Genomic DNA, 19,395 nt, shown 5'->3' on the forward strand with positions numbered 1-19,395 from the left:
GCAAAGTAATTCACAACCAGAACAGTGAAGGCAAATGCAGGTCCAAAAAGTCAAAACCTCACCACAGTTTGTCTTCAGTCACCGGTGCTTCTACTTTACAGGCAAGCAAAAGAGCTCAGAGAGCATGTTTACCATGAAGCCGTTTCAAACTATTTTGCTGCTTGCAAACCCAGAACAGATCCCCTTAAGTCTTCTATAACCTATAGAGCTTTTATAGAATGCAAATAGATTATTGCTGCGTTTGCTTTTTCTGGTCGACCGTGTGCTTGTTATCGGTCATGGTTGTGCTGTTTTGGTAGTAGTTAAACTTAGTTCTTCGTTTTCCTCCCTTGCATTAATTGCGTACTTCTTTGTCCCGTATTAGGCTGAATTCTTTCCTTCGCGTTGTACTGGGCACACAATCATGACAATAGTCCTATAGGATTCTCATTATGTCTGCAGTATGTCACGTGACTTTGTCCCGATAAAAGTTTCCAAAACGGGTCAGACCCACATCATTACCCTGTTTACCATTTCTGACCAGAAATCTTCATGTGTGCGGCAGCGTCATAATCGTACGTACATACAGTATGTCCGTCTCTGGTAACACATGGCAACTTCACATTTGTGAGACCATGTGTAATCATGCAAGAGATAGTCTCGGATGACTGGATTTGAGACCGGTGGTGTAAGAAAATCTTTGTGCCATGTTCTGTCTTTAGATTACATGTAATATGACCAATATTTTGTTTTTGTGATAAAATAGAAATATTACATTGAAAAAAATCCCGATGTGTGTACCAGGCCTGTTTGCGTCTGTGGTTTTTGTGCGCTCCGTAGCGCCGGCCAGAGGGCAGCAGTTCAAACCAATGATTGCCTGAGTGGGAGTTGTCCTTGATGTGTGTTGCTTCTTTACTGAGGTAGCGAGAGCTGGCAATGTCCTCGAAGCTGGGGATAGATCAGCCTGTGATCTTCTGGGCTGTGTTTACTATCTCCAATAAGCAAATTTTACTGTCAGCTGCCAAGCATTTCTCTTATAAGAGTTGGAGCTATGCAGAGTGGATTTTTTGCCCTCTTTTCTCCCTGGTTCATGTGGTCAAAGTTGAACTTTTCAACTGACAACTAATTAGTCCCCTATCAAAAGTCTTCATCTGTCAGCCATCATGTCCAGTCATTTCCTCATTTAGAGACTCCTATGACTATGATGAAACACATATTAGAGGTCTTGCAATGTAATTCATATGCTGTCGTGATTTCAAGTGTCAACTTTAGTCATTTTATTGGCTGGTGGTGCTTTTCGGATGTGGATGTTTACTGAGTTTTGCTTTGGTACATGTTGAGTTGAAAAATGTGTAGTTAGGTTAAAAGTAAAAGAATATGTTCACAATATTACTTTTAATTACTGTTATTGTTAGTGAATTATTAATAGGATGTGAATATTAGTTATTGAAGGAACATCACTCCTAAAAGTGGATGCTTACGTATATCCCATTAGCATGTCAAAAGGATTTTACATTGACTTCAGCATGAGCACTTGCAATCTTTCTGAAACTATACTTGTCTCATATTTTGTTTTTTTGTATCTTACATACACGGGAGGGGCTGGCGGGAATTGACAATGGATGTAAAAAAAAGGGAAACACATGCAGGCCTCTTTTTCAGAACCAATGAAATTTATTCAAGCAAGACAATGTGTTGTCATATTTAGCATAGCTTTGCTGTAAAAACGCATGACAGCAAAACTGGCCTGCCTGGGGGACTTAGTGGTTATGGGACCCAAGGCGCATTATTGTCCTACTTGTAACTTTAATTTTACCATTCCTCACACCACGATGATGACAGTGTTTTCAGAATTATAAGTTATGTGCAAAAACAACAACACAAAGGTTTACCAATGACCATTGCTATTAAAATATAATAATCAAATACAGTACGTTGTCTATTTTTGAATTGGATCTTCAAATTGTAATTGTCATTCACCATCTTTCTGTTCTTGTTTACGGGCCTACTTGAATGCATCCAAAATTAATAAAAACTCAAAATCAAGCCATTTCTTTTTTGACAAAGTGATAATTAGAACTTGTCTTTGTAGTCTATTAGGGATTTGCAAATCATTGTATTCTGTTTTTATTTATATTTTACACAAAGTCCCAACTTCATTCAAAGAGGCGTTGTCACGTGCTGTGCCCCCAGTCACCAGCCGGTACTCTCTGTCACTCCATCACCATGGATACCATTCACAGCTATGCCCCTTCCATTAAGTCTATCACTCACACCTTTTCCTAGTCGTTAACCGGTCCTATTTAAACGCCACACTGCAATCACTCCCTTGTCAGCTCAAACCCGTATGCTACCCGTCTGTTCCTGTGCCTTGTGTTCTTTTCTCAGTCTGACTCCTAGTTGCCAACCCGATCCATGTACTGTCCGACCAAGCCCGACTGCTGCCTGCCCTAACCAGTTTGCCCGTCTACCGACCAAGCCCGATTGCTGCTCGTCTTGATCATCCACCCTAACGCCGCCTGTCCCGACCCAATGCACGATTACCGACCACGTCTCAGTTTTGTCCCAGAGCTTCCCAAGCCCAGACTCCCTCCCTCTGTCTAATAAACAGTGTGTCGCACTTGGTCGTCCTGCTCATCGGTTGATCGTGATAGGTGTTATACTATCACAGTCACTAAAATCATTTCTAATAATGTGGTCTTATTGTGACAGTTTCAGATGTATCAGTATCAGGATAAGCAGACAAAAATTGAATAAAGTAGAGAATAAAAATAAATATTTCATTAACAAAGATGTATCTGAAAACTTTTTGGTCCTTTTTAGTGATTTTTCTGCAACAAATATAGTAGTTCACTCCTTTTGTCCAACTATTTTCCAGCAGTATTCACCTTGTCTTGGCAATGATTGCATTTTGTATTCTTCATCCAGAAGCTCTCCTTGTTTGATACACAAAGGTCATACTTGGTCAGATGCCTACTGTGCTGTTCAGCACACTTAATCAGACCTTTGAGTTTTCGCCCCCACAAAAGTAGCACTGATTTTGGGGCCCCTAACAACTCCTGCTAAATTATCAAACTTACCAAGGAAGGAATGTTGCACATGCCAACTTCACACTCCCACACATCCAAAAAAATATACAGTATACACATTCTTCAAGTTCCTCATTCCGTGATTTCCCCTCTACAGTTGTCTCCCCTACTGAGATTCCTTCTGTTCACCAGACATATTCTCCATGTTTACAGCTAATGGGCCTCCACGGCCATATATCCACATCTCCTGGAAGAAATAAACTCAATGCTTGGATCTGTGGGGGTCGTCTGTACATTTTCACCAATTAATTTCTTCTAAATGAGATATGGTCTGTTGAGCTTGTGTGTCTGCTCCAGCAGTGACAGCCAACACAGACCGATCACCTTCAATTGAGAGAGGCTATTAGTTCGATGCGTAATGGTCCCACTGAAGATGTTAACATTAATGTGATCTCTCACTGCAGTCATTTCAACGAGCAGAAACAATATTGTTTTATTTTAAGCATTAGACTTGTGTTTTTAGACAAGGCAGGTTTTCTTTTTTGTTCAAAAGACATTTTGCCATGTCTTACTTTCTTTAACAACTTATGGAGCAGATGTTTAGTTACATTCCATATACAATTAAAGAAAACACTATTAACTACTATCCTTGCTTTTCTCATCTTTGCACCAATATCTGTGCTCCCAATTTAATGCAGGTCAGGCATTGTTTATCCCCTGTGGTAAATTCCCACTGCACACAAGGGCCAAAAATCCACAAGACTGAAAGTAAGAGGAAACCTGCCCACTCAGCAGACTCCCACACTAGTTATCCGTGTGGGAGTCTGTTCTCACTGAGAGGGAGAAGGTTTGTCAAATTGTTATCTTTATAACCGATTTAGAAGAACCTATTAAAGTTCGTGCTTTCTTAGAAAATGTCAAAATAAGCTATATTACTGAATAATTTGTCTTCATGTAGTATACTGAATTAGCACATAATACAAAAAATTACTTTAAAGTAAAATATTGTACAATGAAAAAATAAGACAGTATATTCTGCAAATTCAAAAGCTTTTCATTAAATGATGTGTTTTATCTTTACGGTGGTTGAGGGCCATATCATTAAAAAAAAACAAGCAAAAAGAAAGAATTGCACACAAAAACAGAATGCAAAAGGCGAAACACAAAACACATAAAAATTGTAAATAAAAGCAGACAAGAAAAAAGAATCACAAATAAGTAAGAAGAAAACGGATGCTAAAAAAGAGCAAGCAAACAAGAAAAAAAGAATCCCAAACTGAAAGCAAGCAAAAAAGAAAAGGAAAAACAAACCAATACAAAACAGGAATTGTACACAAAAAAGTTACAAATGTGACAACCGGCAAAACAACCATGTGCAGCACAACACAGACTTAATTGGAATTAGGGAAAGGGAAGTGGATGACTGAGTGGCTGGAAGCGACTGGGTGGATGACAACCTGTCATGCTCAGTACCCGGGCGGACTAGCTGGCTGGTCACCGGAAGCAATCTGACAAGAAGAGAAGCAGAGCAGGAGGGCAGCGGAGCGGGACGCAGCGTGAAAGCGTGGTCAGGGGCAAGCTGGTGGTCAGGGCGGGTGGCGTTCAAAGCGTGGTCAGGGGCAAGTAGGTGGTCACAACGGGCGGCATTTAAAACGTGATCAAGGACGGGTGGCAATCAGGACTAGTCAGGTCAGAGTACGAACAAGGTTGGCAACAGGAGTCAATCCAGAACTCAGTGAGCACACAGATGGCATTACGGACAAACTGACACTGATGGTGGGGAGCACAGGGCTTAAATAACCCCTTCTAACAAGCGGGAACAGTTGTCGGTGATTAGGTTGATGATGTGGGCGTGGCCGAGAGTCACTGACGTCAAAGGGAATTTTACCGGCTGGGTGGCAGGTGGCACAGACACGAAAACAAGAACACAATTGTGTTTCCTCGCCTATAGGTGGCAATGTTTTCCAGAGTTTTAAATGAATAAAGAAATGGGTCTGCGCTGAAATCTTAGCGGGTGGTGGGGTGTGGTTGCTGAACTTAAGTTAATTTACCAAGCAGAGCCATGTGGCCCTCGCTGACTGGTTAACCATAAACCAAAATTATGAACGTGGCTCGTCAGGGTGTGTTCTAGGTCGCAAATATTTGCAAAATGTTCGCCAGATGTTTGCCAAAACTTTTAGTGACTTTTTTTTTTTGTCGCAAGGACATTTTAAACATGTTCAAAAATCCCTTGTGATGAGAGGTTCTGCACACTGTTTGATGAGCAATAGCAACCCCGAACGAACACTGACAAACGCTGAAGAGAATGCAACGTTGGCTGCCTTTGAAAACACTCACAATTATTTGCCGTTCAGTGGGATAGGGGCTTAAGTGACCACTTAAAGGAAATTGGATTTACATGCTGAGAAGCAAAATGAAAGCATTCTTTAACAGGTAAACAGAAAAAAATAAGCTAAAGTGGGCTAAAGAAAAGCTATAATGGACTGTGGATGACTGGATACAGTGGTGATTGCACTGGGCAAGGTGATGATGCTGGAACTTTTGTTTTGTACCACTCCAGTGAGATTTATGAAAATGGCTGTATGAAGAAAACATTCAAGTTGAATTAAATGTAATGTTGGTGTCTTATGATAATTTCATAAAGGAATTGGCTTTACTTTTCCAAGAATTTTGTGAGGTAAAGTAACTAAAATACTAAATGCAAGTAATGTGAAAAAGTCAAAAACACCAACTAATAGCTCCCAAGTTTTTAAAGAATAATGGAATGGAGTGAAATGAAAACACTAGACATGAGGAATCTTAAGTGCATTATGAGCTGTATTATGAGCATTTTTCTCTCCGCGATCTTTACTTAAAAATCCTCCAGGGTAGTAAAAACAAAGCTCCTATCGGAGTCAATAATACATTATTGCATTGGCATTTGTCATTTTCTGGCAGTACATCTATAATTGTAACTTACACCACACCTCCCCATGCGGCTCCCACATTCCGTACTATGCTTTGAAAAAGCAGTAAATATTTAACTATTCACTATAATGAATAGTTAATAGTAGTATGTTCTAGTTCTTTTGGTTTTGTTATGCCTTGCTTCCTTACTGAGGTCGTCCTGCGCATGCAGTGCTTGTGGCTTCCCTCCAGTGTTAATTAGTCATGTCCAGAGTTGGATTAAGTCCATAGCCTGTAAAACACATCGGGCAGGACAGGGATTTGCAGTGGTGCTTCTTTGAGCTGTTGTCTAACCTTCTTTTATAGAAATGCTGTTGAAAACGTTAGCCATAAACCATTTATGAACACTTCGACATGCACTTTGGTGGTAGGCACGTATGGTCATGTGCATGAACCTGAACTGTCAAACACACTCAACATGCAGCGCAACACATAATTTAAGATATATTTACACTCCATTCCCAGTGGGAGCCCTGCCTGTTCAGCATTCGGTGCTTAATGGGATTTCGCCGTTTCAAAAGGCCTACTATGGTTTGACCCATGGTGTGGGCTCTTCAGGGTGCTTTTTCTTTCTTTTGTTCTGTCAAGTCTCTCTACGGGCAAACCATGGACACAGGGCAGCTTTGGTCTTGACCTGAATTAATTGATCGTCGATAAAATATATACCTATATATTTTTTTCTGTGCGGTTTGGCTGCCCGGTACCAAGTGACCCACGGACCGGTACCGGTCCGCCGCCCGGTGGTTGGGGACCACTGCAATGGGGCACATACTGCCGCTCAATAAATGCTTGATAACATTAGTTTCTGCACGCCCAGACTGACCATAGGGAGAACCGGGAGAATTCCAGAAGCGCCGGCCTAGGATTGGCCTGCTGGCCTGCGTCTCTCTGTTTTGGATTTTAAAGTCTGCCGGTGCGGCAGCGCATCTTTCAGAGAGACAGGCCAGGCTACTCAGGCCAGGAGCATGTGAGGAGGGAACGACTATTGGTTTATATTAATTAACATTCGCCCCCGTAGTCCATATCAACCACACAGAGCGCGTGTGGAAGAAGGGGTGTGTTACGTACGTATGTCAGGTGCCGGCTGTTGTGGTGTGTGTAGCTAGCGAGCGGTGCAAGTGAGCGTAATGGACTTCAAACGTGGTAAAAAGAAGAGGAAAGGCGGTGCGGAGAGGGAGAAAAAAAAAATAATACATGGAAATAAAAATAAAATCCTTTACTGTGTGAGAAATTAAGAAAACAAAAAAACCCAACAATCTTTCACAGTAAAGAACAAAAATCTATAGTCGGCCTATAAGAGTTTAAGAGATAGCGACAAGTGCTACTCTTCTGTCTCTTCTTCTGAGCCCTTCCAGCTATATCCCCACCTTGCACACGGACTCCTCTTACACTTACTCTGCTGCTCATCTGCCTTGGACCTCCTCAATCTATGCTTGCAAAGAACAACACAGGTCTGATGACTGATTGCAGATTGAAAAATTTTGTGAAGAGTCAAACAGATGCCTTTTGCGATTGCATACTGATCAGGCCGCGTCTAAGAATTCGGAGCATATGGTTTCTGTTCTGTAACCACAGCTAAAACAATGGAGTTTGGACTTTTTGAATGACATTTGTATTAACTGTTTTGCAAAAGGGTTGGAAAACTGTGTGAATCCAATAAAAATGGGTTCATGAGGTGTCTTCTACCCTGCTGAGATGGTGATGATGAAGACTGAAAGGTTCCCAGTTTCTTCAAACAGGTCAAAGTAATCAATAAAAACTCTCATGGAGAATTGTTCAAGGGGACCGATCCGAGCTGTGTTTTGGGGAGGACCCACTTCTGCGAAGGCTTCTTCCTGTAGCGCTTCATCTTATTCAATTGTCTCCTACATTATGGAACCCATTGTAGTGTGGTCATCCTGAAAGGGGACTTCATCCATCTGCGGCACCCTCTAATTTTTTTTTTTTCCAGGTGTGGGGGGTGTTCCTTGCCCTCCTTTGTGGTTAAGATAACACTAGACGTGAAAAATATTCATTAACTGAAGGCATAAGGCATAAAGGAACCCCTAAGAGGAATAAATAAATTTGACTTGACTCAAGACCAGTTAGTCTGAACTGACACTTGAACTGAACTGAACTTGACTTTTGCATGGAGGCAAACACTTTTTATACAGTACAATTTCCAACTGGGAAGCCTGCCAATACATCCATTAACTTGATATTTCCTTTGCAATAATTAGCTCTCACAATGTATTACCTCATTTGTCTTTTGTCAGCAAGCAGTAGAATAGTATTGTTTTGGAGATGTGATAAACAATGTTTACATCACTGTAATTTCACTTTGCTCATTTAAACAGCTCCACACAAAGTACCTGTTAAAAGCTTTAATGCATCATTGCAGACTGTAAATTATTCAAATCCACAGACAAATTCAAATAAGTTCCTTGTTTAGCAACCACAAAGAGAAAACGTTTTAAAAGAGTACCCAGCATAGAGCCAAGATGAATTTCTATCTGGACAGAAAATAAGAACACTGCCCGTTATAATGTGGGCATTGTGTTGTAATGATAACCTTGCCCCAATCTCAGCTGTCACTTCCTTTAGAGTGACAAGCATGACTCACAGCTTTGCCCAGCTCTCATTGGTCACTAAGAATTTATGACTAAACTGTTATCTAATGACATTATAGCCAGGCTATTGGTGGTCACAGACAAGAAACAAAATATGTGAGGTGCTGGGCAGTTTTAATTGTTCAGGCTCCACCTTTTTAAACCACAAGCAAATGAAACAAATTTTGCTGTCCTTTATCATTATTGCGACATCCCATGTTAAGTAAACAACTTGATAATAAATAAATACACAAGTTGTACTTCTCATGACACAACAATATCAACACAAAATCTACCAAAATAAAACTAAATGAACACGATACAAGGAGTGTTTATATTGTTAATGAGGAAAGAATCTTAGCAGCACAAAATTATCCTTTCCAATTGTAGAAACTGGAAGATTCCTTGTACTGTAAACTACGGTATCGGTTTCTGGTGTCCAAGGCCAGATGAAAAGGTCGGAAAATACTTCAGTGGTTTGTAATGAAATATCATGTTTAATCTCGAAGTAATGCATTCAATACATTACACTTCGAGAAAAACTGTGGAAATTCTGTACCAAGTCCACTGCCTTCCTTTTCAGTAGTTTCTTGCAAAATGATATGATTATTAGGCTTTTAAGGCTTTTTTTACATTTTTTTTAAACAGGTCTTTGTTTTCTAAAATGAAATACTCAAACAGATGCCTGCCTTCAAGTCAAAGTTTGGTGTGAATGAACGTGACTGGCCAGCAGTCCTGACTTCAACCTGGGAACATCTCTGGGGTGAAATTAGAGCGAGACTGAGAGCCATGTCTTCTTGTCCAACATCGGTGTGTGACCTCACAAATGCACCCCTTGAAGAATGGTAAAAATTAAGATGTAACTGGTTGGTTGTTTATTGATGTCCTGCGACTGATTGCCAAGCAGCCAAAGGGTGTTCCCTGCATTTCGCCCAAAATCAGATGGGGCAGTCTCCAGCTCACTTGTAACTCTAATAAGGACAAGATTATATTTTTTCTTGTGTAATGATCTACTTTTTGGGGCTTGCACAGAGAATACTTCGAAGCACTTTGTGTTAAAATCACAGATTTCCCTTCATTGGTACAAAAGCTTGACAGCCACTTGAGGGAGTGAAGTCAGCAGAGTCATTGAAGATGGGAGCGGGTCTGAGGCTGGTGATATAAGGAGTCGGGATGTTACTTTTGAACTGTGCTGACAACTCAGCAAGTGCTTATATCAGCGCAACACTGTGGATTCCAACATGTCCTTGTCTTTGTCACAGTGTCTAATATTATATCTATCTTTCAAGGAGTGAACTAACATCCATGACATGTCAATATTGCAAATATGTAATGTCTTTCTTTATATGGATTATCAAAATGTCAACATCAACTGCTCAATAAAATACTTTTATCGGTCCTTGACATTATTGTACTGTATTATAATAACTTTTAAAATGTTGCTGGGACAATCATCTTCACATTGGAGGAGCATTAATCTGAGTGAACTGCTCAAATAAATATGATACATGTGCAAGGTTGAAAGTAGCTTGGGAGATGACTTGGGTGATGTACGCCGGGGTACACCAGGTCCAGATTTACAGTCACAGATTGCCCAATGGAAGTAATGTGTCCATACTACATTATGCTGATGGCTGAAAGTTGACATTATATCATATTAATTGGTCAAAAAGAATAGCGCACCAATGCGCTATTTTTCTCCTACAAGGAGCATTTCTGCATGCCAAAGAGGGTTTGGACTGTGAAAGCACCGATCACGAATAACTACCATCATTATAATGGTGTCATGGGTTACATTATAAATCATTTGATTTTATTTGACTTGGTCACGTGCAAGCATGATTTCTGGCATTGGTAGTGACCATGTGAATTATGTAAGCTTTATTTAAGAACTTCAACTTTTAATTAATGATTAGGGTGAAGGAGCCAAGGAATTTTTACATAAGAATCATTGCACAGTAAATGTAAGAAAAAATTGATAATTCTAAAATTATTAAAATGATTGTCTGAATTTAATCATTAATGCACTTACTCATTCTGAAATCTGGGCTTGTATATTTGAATACAAAGATGATGTATTTGCAGTGAGCCATGACTTTTTATATTCTGTTGTATGAATTGTAACATATGGGATGCACAAGTTGGGTGTCCCTTTTGCCATCCAATTGATTAGCTATCTGGAATGGATGGATGGATGGATGATGGATGGATAGATGGATGGATGGATGGATGGATGGATGGATGGATGGATGGATGGATGGATGGATGGATGGATGGATGGATGGCTGGATGGATGGATGGATGGATGGATGGATGGATGGATGGATGGCTGGATGGCTGGATGGATGGATGGATGGATGGATGGATGGATGGATGGATGGATGGATGGATGGATGGATGGATGGATGGATGGATGGATGGACGGACGGATGGAAGGACGGACGGACGGACGGATGGACAGATCGATCGATAGATTAAAAAGAGCAAGAATAAAAACGTATTGCAGCAATGATCTCTAACTTCTATCGTTTTATTGCGCCTGATTAAAAGTACTTGAACATTACTGTCTGTAACAGAAGTGGTTCAGAGGTGGGAATCACTTACAAAGGGAAATAAATCTGTCTATTCCAATGCTGGTTGAAAAAGATGTTTCTTGCTCCACTTCCCTTGCCACTCTGAAGTCAACGTATTCCGTGCTCATTCTTAACTACACTCGTTTGCAACTCATATGCAGCCTTTACCTCTCGCTTGCATTTTTCACAAACTGTGAAACACTTTGGAAAAAAACACCTTTCAACAACTTCTCTGTGATATTCATCATCATCGTTTTTGTCGTGGTATTTTCAGCAACAATTGCAGCAGTTTCAATTTTAATTGACAACTTGAAGAATTATGAGATGTTTTCTGCTTCTCCCTAGTGTGACAACACCCACCTCACTTCCTCTTTGTAGATTTCTGCGGCATGACATTGCGTCTTTGTGTGAGTAATTTGCCTCTTGGAAAGCGACTAGGGGGGACAAGTGGTTCCTCCATCAGAGCTGTGTTCTTCCTGAGCACTGAAGTTCCGTTGTCACATTCTGTGTACTCCTCCTGCACTGGAGGAGAGGCATATGTTAGGAACTGTGAAAACATGAAGGAATATCATCAGTCTGCTGTTCCATTTGGCTGATAAAGCACAGGAGCAGTTGAGAAAAGTGAATGTGCTGCACTTCTTCCAGAGATCACAATCAATCTGGAGGCCTAGTTACAGAGAACATGGAACTAAAGGACTGGAGTTGATAAATGTTTAACATGCCACCAATCAAGCTGACTATTAAAATGCTGTTCTACTTCGAGCTTTGAACAATTTGGTTGACAAAAATATGACATCTTGCAAAATGACAGACCTGATAAACTAAAAGATTATTTAACAATCATTTAACAATCAAATATTTTCACTTTACTGCAGATACTGTATGATATGCAATCAGAATTACGGTCCTGGAGCTCTGACAGGTTAACTCTACTCTACATCAGAGGTGTCAAACTAAATTTTTGTCGTGGGCCGTATCATAGTCATAGTTTCCTCCAGGGGGCCATTTTAACTGACACTGACCCGAATAGAAAATGTTTGCACACCTTATATTAGATACAGCATAGTCTACACAACAAATTGATGAAGTTTTGAATTCAGAGGCTGGTAAAAACTGTTCAAATATTTTAAAAAGATGAATGGTAACAAAAATTGCTATCAATATCTCTATTCCTTAAAACGCAAGACAATTTGCAATTTTCGTATTGACACATGAAGTCGATGCACAATTTGTCTTCGCGGGCCACATAAAATGATGTGGCATGCCATATCTGCCCCCCGGGCCTTGAGTTTGACACCGGTGCTCTATATGATACAAATTCTTTAGTTACAATCTAAGCTGTCATGGGCCATGCCATGCACACATCCGGCCACTTTATTGACAAGTGCACTTAGCTGAGTGGTAACTGAATGCTGTCATCCGTGACTGATAGTTCCATGTATAACAGATGACAGTTTGCACTGCGTCAAGTGCGTTACTAAAAACTTGGACCACTGAATCTTTATAATAGGTGCTGGGCACTGAGTTAGCAACCCAGTATTTTAGATCCGTGATCGGCGCACTCAACTACCCAGTGATGCAGTAACGGTGCGGAAGTAGGAGTGGCTTGGACGGCACAGAATTACCACAATTACTCATCATTCTCATTTTATACTAATCTTATTTTAACATGACTATTACTGATATTTGTGAATGAAAATAAATTCTGACCATGACAAATGATGACATTACTGTCTAGATAGGAACTCAGGAGCACTTGGAGGGGGTTTGGCGCCCATTTCCTCCCATTTGACTTCAATTCTGAATACCGAATACATTGATTAACAGTGTAGTAAAAACCTCTTAAGCGGATTGACAGATTGAGTAGGATGGTCATATTTTATGGCATATATATTCGGTACCCTTCATTAATTTAATTGTACAATTATTATTGAATGTATGAACTCCCACTTTGTACAATTGTAGTTTCATCCTTGAACACTGTTTGAACCCTGCTCAATGTTGTGGTTATTTGTGTACATGTGAGTTGTACAGTATATTGGACGAGAAGTAGAGCTTGCTGTGTTTTCAAGCTTGTGGGCCTTGTCAAAAAAGGAGTGAGAAAATGCAAAGTGACAGCTGTAGCCTTTCTGCTTCCTTACACTAACATGGTTATTTGTCTCCCGCCTGCATCGCTGATCACATGCGCAAACACATGCACTAAAGAACTGTTGCTGTAGTCACAAGCCGTGATGACGTTCATCATACCAACTTGCCAGACTAACAACGTCCATCACCAGGCAAACAAACAGCCTGAAACAAACTGTAAATAGTTTTAATTTCATAATGGTTGATTTAATGCTGTAGACCAGCAGACAACTTGAATGGCTTGTATAATAACCATCACTTTAATACATTTTCTACAGGAATTTAATTATGAAAACAAAATGACAAAATCTTTTCCAAGATAAGTGAAAGTCTTAAATTAATTTCAAACGTGTTCTGATAAGATGGGAAATGAGGCTCCTTTGAGTCCATTGAAGGATTTCGCCCCAACTCTGCACCAGATCACGTATCAGTTCCCTTTGCCACATCTTCCTCCATCATATTATCAGCAGTACAGTCAGATAGGAGTGCGGATGAGAAAACAATTGGGAGAAGAGAGCAAGATGAATATTCATAGGAAGGATAAGGATACAACTGGGACATTTTCAAGCTTTATCAGCACTAACAGGATCTAAGCTGTGGTAATTCATGCTAAACCAAAACCAAATCAGCTCCAGTTGAAGAAAATTCCAAAAGTAAATAAGACTTGAGTTACATTTCCTGAGTGTTTGCGTGATCTGTCTCTGTGACTTGAAGTGATTCATCGCAGTAAACTTGTTGAAATTTTATTTTCTGTTTATGTGGTGAGCTTGAGGCAATGATTGAGAGCTGAAAAAATCTCAAAGCAGATCTTGGAGTTTATCATTTCTTTTGTTGAAGAGCCAAAGGCAAGAAAAAAATGAAATGTTAAAAGTTTTATTTCTTGATTCATCTTTGTGCATCAATGATAGTAAACCATGGGGATCATTGCACAAGGAGTTTTATATTTGTTAACCTCTTGCACTATCATTTCTGTCCTAAGTGCTTGACCTTCAGAAATGCAGCTATTTCCCAAAAAGCTCCCTCCTCTGAGACCAGTCTAAATGTATTATTATTTGACATTGCGACCTTTCCCAAAGACTTCTGGTAAAAGGAAATGACCCCCCTGTGGCCTCTGCCTCTCTGGTGGATCAATTCTGTCCTTAAACATCTGTGATTGTGTGTTTTGAACATACACAAGCAGATTCCAACGCATAAACAACCCCCCACCCCCTCCCTCCATCCAGAAAAAAAAAAAGCAGAACAAGCTAATTTCTTGCCACTGGCAATTTGACAGTTTTTTTCCGAGTTAACTCAGTTAAAAAAATCAATATTGAAATATGACAGATCGGCTTTAGTGTAAATTAAGTTAGACCTTCGTGCACCCCTCTTGCTGTCATCTGCGCTATGCTCCAGCTCGAGCAGGCCATATTATTTATGGCTTTTAATTACCATGGCCAGGCTGTTTTGAACCCTGAAACTCAGTGACGGTCAAAGAAAAGAAACCATACAGAGAGTAAAACATTGACTGTATATTTATTTGCGGAGGCAGCACTTTATCAAACAACTATATACACTTGTCAATTAGTTAGTGGAGTCTTTGGCTATTTTTCATTTTCTATTATCACAGTGGTGAAAATGTAACTGACAGTGCTGCTGTTGCTGTTATGACATTTTTGTCCCATGATTGTCATTACTGTGAGATAAAGTATGGCCACCTAACACTCCATTTGAATACATTCCTATTCATGACCATGGGGATTGCCAATGAGAAGGGTTTAAGTGACGCAACTCATTTGCATCTTGACAACACGCAAAATATAAAATGCAAGAGCTGCTTAGATGGTCTGCTCTGTCTTTAAGAATAAATGCAGAAAACGAGGAGGTAATATGTTAACTGTGTAAATGTCGCCAACAACAGTGTTCTCAATAGATATTCATAAAGTTACTCATTTGCTAATTATTATTCATACTATTATTATTTTTCATCTTTGTGAGTTCATTTACCAAATACAGTATATATTTAGTTATTCTTTCTCTGTAACACACACTGACTGGCATACATTTCAAATGAAAAGCCTAAATAGATATTTAATCAGTTCTTAGTGCGTGTGCGTGCGTGCGTGTGTGTGTGTGTGTGTTTGTGCAGATGTTTTGTTATCTGATGGGTGAATATAAACAAATCTTCACTTTAGACTTGGAACCCCACAGGTGTAGCAAAGTTGACTATAAAAAAATAAAAGTGGTAATCACGATTTATATGTACAAGGGCAGTGTGGAGAACATTATATGGCCTTGAGGCAAAAAAAAACAACAAACAATATTTTGTAGGAAAACATTGACTTTTTTGGTCTTGAATATAGAGGAAGGTTACTGTGAATGGAGAAATAAACATTTTCTGAACTTGAACTTGACTGACTGGAATATGGCCTTACCGGTGGGGAAATTGCCACAATACCGTCAACAACTAGTCGGGGGGGATTCACCAGTTTCAACTGGAATCCCCGACCCCCCCACTGCGTCTGACTGCTGAGCTAGAATCTAAAAGTGATTGTCTCGAAAGTTCTAGCATTGTTCATTCACCATACAATATGTGAAATGTGTATTTTGACTCAAAAGCAGCCAGCAAAATAAAATCAAAAACTATTCTACTATAAAAAAAAAAAAAAAAACTAGGAGCTCTGTCTCACTCTGATGTGCATCCTGTGTATAGCACAAGGACAGCTGGTTTAATTACACATCTCCCAGAGCTAATTTTGACAGTCTACCACTGTTCATCCTGTGAAAAGACCAATGATTCATTACCGAGTCCAGTCCATATATCCAGGCGGCAGGCACATATCTCAGATTACTAAACAGTTTCCAAACCACATTTATATCTTACTACTAAAGCTTGCTGTGCTTATCATTTCAGACCTAGGAAGTTGAATGGTAACAATAGGTAAACTGTAAGATATTTCAAGAGTGAACGAAAACAGACAAATCGTTCCAAAGGATCCAATCCAAAGGACACGGGCAAGGACCTTCAGAGTATTCTAAGCGTACAGATCTGTTTCCATGCCTACCTAACTCACAAATGAGCCTTTACTGTGGAGCATTCACAATGTAGCACTTGGAAGGTTTAATCTACTATTCTGCTGTGTTCTTGATGAAAGTAGCCTGTTCAATTATACCTGCTGCTTTTCCGTTAAGCAGCTGTTGTCACATCAACACAGATCAAGACGTACCACCAGCTGCTACTGGATATATAGACAAGATAGACAGACATACAGTAGCCTACGCTGTAGATCTACTGTTTGTTCTCGGTGTAATTGTGCATTTAGTCACATAGCAATCCCTGAAAGCTTAGTTTCGTCATTTTGTGAAATCTAGGAAAAAGGTCAATCTGAGTTTCCCTGTGCAATCACTCATATTATGTTTTCTCATTTAACGTTCAACATTTTGTTGTACATGATCTTTATACTTAAGCCATTTTCTGTTCAACGTGTGCATATCCTATACCGTATTTTCTGCACTATAAGACGCACCGGATTATAAGGCGCACCTTCAATGAATGGTCCATTTTAAAACACTGTCCATATATAAGGCGCACCGGATTATAAGACGCACCTTCAATGAATGGCCCATTTTAAAACTTTGTCCATATATAAGATATATACATTTGGCCCGCAGACCAGACTTTGGACACGCCTGCTGTAGTGGCTCAATATTGGTCCGTATATAAGGCGCACCTGATTATAAAGCGCACTGTCGGCTTTTGAGAAAATTTGAGGTCTTTAGGTGTGCCTCATAGTGCGGAAAATACGGTACATGCCATGATTCTTAGGCTAATCGTGTTAAACCACATTCACTATCCATACTATATGGAGTACTGTATATAGTTTTACTGTTTCTGGTAACAGATTTGTTAGAATTTATCAGGCAGGGTAGACAAAATCTGCAAATACCACAGTAACCTTTTTAATGTGATGCAGCAGTGCCGACTACTGCATAGCACTAAACTGAAACATTTCTGAACTGAAAAACATTGAACATTTCTTTCCATCAACTCTGTTATCAGCGTTGCTTTTTGTCACAGTAATTAGTAATTAGTATATTCCGAATAACTCTGCTTTTATAAGAATCACTTGCTCCCCCTGACAAAAGGCAGAGCAAAAGAATTCTTGTTTTGTCAGCAAGAAAGGGCAAACGGCCACTTTTATAGTAGCACTCACAGAGATGGAAGAACAGAGTCAGGGTTAATAAATAAAGTTGACATCCACGGAAATGCCAATTATGTCTGATTGCGAGTTTCATATTTGTCGAGTCAGCTCACTCTCAACTTGCCTGGTTATGTGGAACTTAGTCAATATAACTCCGCTGTGGAAACAGAGCTTCATCTTAGCTAAAATTGTCTTCCTGAATGTTGTAGAGGTTAACAGATAAGATTCTCAGTGTAAAGTGAATAAAATATGCTGGAATTAGTTTTTAATTATTTTCACCTCATTAAAATTAAATGAAGGATAGCAATATTCATCGCATCATACTGTAAAACATTCAGAAATTTCTTCCTGTACTGAAGTGTTCCTCTATAAGAAAAGACAGGTCGAAAGCATATTACAGAGAAATACTTCCACTAAACACTGCAGTACACCCCTTGCTTTTCTCTTCGTCATGGATATTGGCAATTCAATTACTTCTGGAGTCCTCCTCCTTTGAAAGTCAAGTCTCCTCATCGAGTCAATTTATCAAATTGGTCACATGTCATATGAAGTCCCAAATTAAGTAAATTACTGAAATTTAAATTCACAAGATTGTATTCATTTTTTATGTGTTGTTGTGGTCGTTTCGAGCAATGAGCATTTCAAGTTAGTATTTTTTTCATGTTGTGCAAGTGAAAATACCTGTTGTATGTGGGAGGTGAATGATCATGATTGAAGGTGACACCACGGTTTTCTGATCAAATGCGACTGCCGGGTTGTCCTGATTATTCCCAGTTCTTTGCCCTAACTTGAAAAAGGGCCTTGGATCCTAGAACAGATGAACAACTCAGATCGTCCTCCTTTCTTTTTGCAGTTTATTGCACAATTAATGAGAGGGTGATTAGTCAGGTTGATAACCAGTTGCGTGTAACCAGGAACTGATGAGTCTCTTTGGATTTATTTTCTTTGCTTTCTCTTTTTAAGTTTTCTTTCTTTCACTAACAGGCTTTTCCTTTTTTGTACCCCAGCTCTGACACTAGTCTGTTGGCAATATGGCAATCTGGTATCTGACAGGAAGTTTGGTGAATAGTGATGTGGCTGTTTTTTCTCTGCCCCCTGCAGGTCTGGAGAGAATGTTTTGACTGAATAATCTCTGTCTATTGACGTGACGGTGACCAATGTTCCTCCCTGTGCTGCTGGAGATGACCGCAAAGCAGTCTAGAGCTGCCACATCATTTGACTTTAACTTGACTTTATTTTCTTTTGTGTGTATTTGATTTTATTGCAGAATCTGTCAATGGTGAAGCATCATGTATTTATGTATGTATGTATGTATGTATGTATGTATGTATGTATGTATGTATGTATGTATGTATGTATGTATGTATGTATGTATGTCTGTCTGTATGTATGTATGTATGGATGTATGTATGTATGTATGTATGTATGTATGGATGGATGGATGGATGGATGGATGGATGGATGGATGGATGGATGGATGGATGGATGGATGGATGGATGGATGGATGGATGGATGGATGGATGGATGGATGGATGGATGATGGACGGACAGACGAGCGGACGGACAGACCGACAAATGGAGTATGTATGTATGTATGTATGTACGTATGTACGTATGTACGTATGAATGTTTGTAATAAATGCATGTCTGGTGTTACAAACAAACGAATCTGAGTCAAAAGAATTCGACGAGTTTTGATAAATTTAGCTGGAGGCATTCAGAAAACATTCAGAGCGCTTCTGCAATGTAGACTTTACCGTTGTGATTTATGGCTATGACGTTTCAGAAATGAAATCCACCTGTTTCTGAACCAAACCCTTAATTCAAATATACTAGTAGATGCTACATATTAATTTTTTTATTTTATTAATTTGTGAAAAATGTGGGTATTCGGAAACACAGCAAAAAAAAAAAAAGGTTTCTTGAATCTCTGATTTAAAACATTTCTTGGCCAGTGAAATTTACATTGATTAA

At 39.5% G+C, this 19,395-nt stretch overlaps 1 long non-coding RNA gene across 1 annotated transcript in view; it reads right to left on the reverse strand.

Annotated features, from left to right (window-relative positions):
• Positions 1 to 18,451, reverse strand: part of LOC148398967 (uncharacterized) — a 46,343-nt gene extending 27,892 nt beyond the window's left edge. The window contains exons 1-2 of the long non-coding RNA XR_015858123.1: positions 18,102 to 18,451; positions 11,476 to 11,637 (exon numbers count right to left, since the gene is read on the reverse strand). This is a non-coding gene — a long non-coding RNA (uncharacterized LOC148398967). The remainder of the gene's footprint in view (positions 1 to 11,475; positions 11,638 to 18,101) is intronic.
• Positions 18,452 to 19,395: the final 944 nt, after the last annotated feature.

The sequence above is a fragment of the Syngnathus floridae genome, chromosome 4 (genome assembly GCF_059516105.1).
Source record: "Syngnathus floridae isolate MCC-2025c chromosome 4, RoL_Sflo_1.0, whole genome shotgun sequence".
Lineage (NCBI taxonomy): Eukaryota > Metazoa > Chordata > Actinopteri > Syngnathiformes > Syngnathidae > Syngnathus > Syngnathus floridae.